We start from the raw sequence: 4,206 nt of genomic DNA, 5'->3' as shown, positions 1-4,206 counted from the left end.
ATTATTATTATTATTATTATTATTATTTTTGTGTGAGAGATTAGAAAGGAAAAGATAAAACCGTAGCATATTGCTTTCTATGCAAGCAAAAGTCTGGGATAACTTATCTTTTTATTTGGTCTTGAATTCTTTCTGTGATAGTCAAATCCCAAGAAAATGCAAACTTAGCCTTTCTTTTAATCTAATTTGTTTACTTGTGAAGCATGTTTGATCCTAAATTTAAGAAGAAATTTATACATGATTTTTATAATCCAATATAACCAAACACTGATAAGGAAAGTGTGTGTCATTTAGAAGTAAGCTGTTGCTTTTGAATTTTCATGCAACATGTCTTGTTACTCCAAAGTGCCTCATTATTTCTCTATTAATCTTTCTGTTTTGATTGTAAAAATGGTTGTTTGGTTTTTATAAAGTGTTAGTCCTGATAGAAGACAGCAGTTGGCCTCAAACAGTTTAAGTTTTCAGATGCCCACATGATGGCAGCAAGGCCTAATATACAGAGCTTGAATTTATAATAATGTGTATTTATTGCTGCCAGCTTCTTGAAACAGCTGCAGTGGGTCTAGTTTAGCTTACGTTCTTACATTTTGGAAGAACAAATCAGTGGTCTAAAAAGGAGAGCGCAGGGTTTTAGAAGTTCAAAATCACTATTTGGAAAATCAGTTTACAGCCCTTAGGTAGACACCTCATCTGGACTTCTGCTGCCAGTTGACAACACTTGCCAGATGTAAATCCAATGCATATGAATAATATGACAGATGGCTTTGTGAGATATACATAATTATTGCAGTAGATTCATATAAAGACTTGTAGACACTACTGAGACTGCAGTGTCTAAACCCAGTATGTTAACAGAGAAAATATTTTTTTCCCAGAGTGTATTGAGACATACTGCTCTAATTTTTGTTCCATGCTTTGGAATGGGGGATTTTGCAAAGTAATGTATGTGCCCCAAGGTTGGTAGTTGCTGAGAAATTTTTGTTGTTGGAAAAAAATAATTTAACTTTATAATATATACACCCAGAACAAGAATGAATTATCTGGAATTGGGGATAATTTGTGAGGGATATTATGTTAAATCAAGGAGAAATGTGCTATCTCTAAAACTTGCTTAAAATAAGCAAGACTTGTTCGTAAATGTACATACATTTAAAGTATTAATATAGGATGACGAGAGGTTCGCCAATCAATTTCACCCTTGTCACCTCCTAAAATGATGAAAGAATTTGTGCAAACCTCAGTTAAACGACTTACTGCATTGCAGTTAGGTTTGGGTAAGAAGTAGCCCATCAATTAAGATAGACAAAATTTTCATTTTGGTTTTCATTTTATTGTACAATTGGTCATGATTTTCATTCTGTATTGTTAGATATTTACAATAATACAAAAATATTGATTTTTACTAGTGCATATATTTCTACAATCTGCCCCACCCCAGTGTCACTGGTGTTAGAAACGTGATTAAAACACTAACAAAATTGGATTGGAAAGAAAAGAGTTTATTCTGCAGAAAATAGAAAAAGCAGTTTGCAAAGTGTGGTGGATCTCTAAGAGACACTTCCAACACGGAAGTTCTAAATTAGAGACCACACCCAATTGTTCAAAATCAAAGCATTATATACACCCCTATCGCGATGCTCCCACTCCCCTCCCTTTTGGTCCCACTTCAAAGGACTTCAAGATTCAGTCTTATCGAAGCGCCTAATCCAGTGGTGGCGAACCTATGGCACGGGTGCCAGAGGCGGCACTCAGAGCCCTCTCTGTGGGCACCCGCGCCATCGCCCCAGTCCTAGGCCTTCAGCTGGGTTTTATAAAACCTTTTCGCTTTAGGCCTCCGCCACCATGTGCAAAAAAAAAAAAGGTTCAATCAGTCAATTTCAACTTCTCGTGGGAAAAAAAAGATCTTGCAAAGTTGGAATTGATTGATTGAACTTTTTAGTCCCACCCAGTCTGCTGTTACCACTGTAGCCACGCCCACCCAATGGGCCACACATAGCCAATGGGCCACACCCACCCGGCACTCGACGATGCATACGTGGGTTTTGGGTTGCAGTTTGGGCACTCAGTCTCTAAAAGGTTCGCCATCACTGGCCTAATCTAACCAGAATACATCACACACACCCCTTTAATTACATCCGTTTCAAAAACTTCCCTTGGGCATCCTTTTGTCTTGTTAAAATAACAGCCTGTTTCTAACTCACATTGTAGTGGATACAAAGAGCCATAAACAATAGTTTAAAAGGGTATACAGATCAAAATGCAAAGTAAATAGAGGAAGCAATAAACATTCCCCTCCCCTTCCCCTCCTGGAAACATAGGATGGGAATGGGTTTGAAGAATCATTTTATTTTTAAACATGTATTCCTAACACTGGGATTGGTGGATTATTTTGACAGAAGGGAAGGCATGATAGGTGGGTTTAGTCATCTCTAAACTCACTTAGGGCTTCTCCTTGCCTTAATTTTGTGAGTCCGCTGTATGCTTGCCCAAGCATAATAGGAGTGCAGGCAATACTCAGTCCAAGCTTTGCTTCCTGCATTGCTTGATTAGGTTTAAAAATGTTTTGCAACTGCTAAGGAGTTGCTGCTCAGAGTTTGAGAAGCCTGTGAAAAGTTTTTCTCCACAGAGGTTTTGCTGAATTTGGGGATAAAAGTCTATCTTGGAAAAATATAGAAAAGCTAACTGCCTGTAAGCACTTGATAAATAAAGTGCTCTAGAAACCCATGTCACTTGAGAATATTTTAAGCTATATCTCTGTATAGCCAATGAGGCACCCTGTGGGATCATAAAGCAAATGCTGTGGTCTGCTGTATACAGTATACAGATACAGTATGCAAAAACTACAAAGCAAGCCTCTCCAGGCAACCTTCCCAGTAAATGGGGAAGGGGTGATGGTTCACCCTCTGAAAAAGGTGGGGTAGCATACTGTATATTGTTCTGACAATTCAACTAATTATCCCTGTTATTTGGCCAATTTGGAGCTTCCAGAAGGAATATAGCTGTCAAATTAGATATTAGGTTCTTGAAAAGGCCAGAAAGCTGTTGGGTTTCCTTTACTCAAATTTCTGAGGTAAAGGCACTCATTGAGATGGGGTGATCTGAAGTCTGCCTTAGGAAACAGATTCCAAACTCAGGAAATAAATTCTGTTCTGAATACAGCAGTGCTATCTTCCATTCTGATTTTCTAAAGATGAATGAGCAGGAGGGCAGAAAGCAGAACCGGCAAGTCTCTTCAATCCACAATGATGTTTAGAGGCAGCTGCCATTGAACCAATTTGCCAACAAAATCAGAGCAGATGAATCAACAAGAAATGTTTTCCTTAACTCGCAATGAAATTACTGCAGCTCTAATGTGCACCCCCCAAAACAACCATAGTCTTTATGCAAGGCTATAATTATGGTTTGTTCCTCCATGCAGTGTGTAAACTCTTGTCATTGCCTTTTCTGTAGTGACTACAATTTCTTACTATCAATTTGTCCTTTTAAATTTGTTTATTCACAATCTCTCTGATCTCCAACTTTACTTGTGTAGGTGGTAGAACTGTATCAAATTCTTAAGGCAGAAATACAGATGGCAATACTGCATTTCTTTACATTGATACCACAAATATGGTTTTGGTGTTCAGTTGACTAATAATTTCTTTTGTATTTATTTTTTGTACCAATGACACAAGAAGGGCAAGACTGCTGTGGAACTATAACAGTAGGGGATGAGGGACAGCTATAAGATTTGGAGCTTTTAACTATCATCTAGAAAGAAACTAACAGCCTGGAAAAAGTCCCATTACAGCCTTTCTGCAAAGACTTTCAGCTACATAATATACTGTAAATCAGGCATGTCCAAAGTCCGGCCCGCGGGCCATTTGCGGCCCGCGGCCCGGTTTAATCCGGCCCTCGAACAGCCCTCCCTGCTCTATTAAATGCGGCCCTCCCACGGCCCTCCGGCAAGTCCCATGAGAGAGAGAGAGAGAGACAGAGACAGAGGCACTTGCACTTGCACTTATGTCTCTCTCTCTCTCTCTCTCTCTCTCTCATGGGACTTGCCCCCTCGCAGGGCTCCTCATTGGCCCTGCGCCCGGGTGCCCCGCCCCCTGGGAGAAGGGCGGACAGGAAGTTCCTTTCCCAGGCTGGCCCCGTCCCAGGCGCACGTGGCTGGGGAGCCATGCGGGGAAGCCCCAAGATCCCCGCCCGGCTCGTTCCCGCCGC

The sequence above is a fragment of the Protobothrops mucrosquamatus genome, unplaced genomic scaffold (genome assembly GCF_001527695.2).
Source record: "Protobothrops mucrosquamatus isolate PMUCROS unplaced genomic scaffold, P.Mucros_1.0 scaffold101, whole genome shotgun sequence".
In the NCBI taxonomy this organism is placed as follows: Eukaryota; Metazoa; Chordata; class Lepidosauria; order Squamata; family Viperidae; genus Protobothrops; species Protobothrops mucrosquamatus.
Note: the sequence above shows the minus strand (reverse complement) of the source record.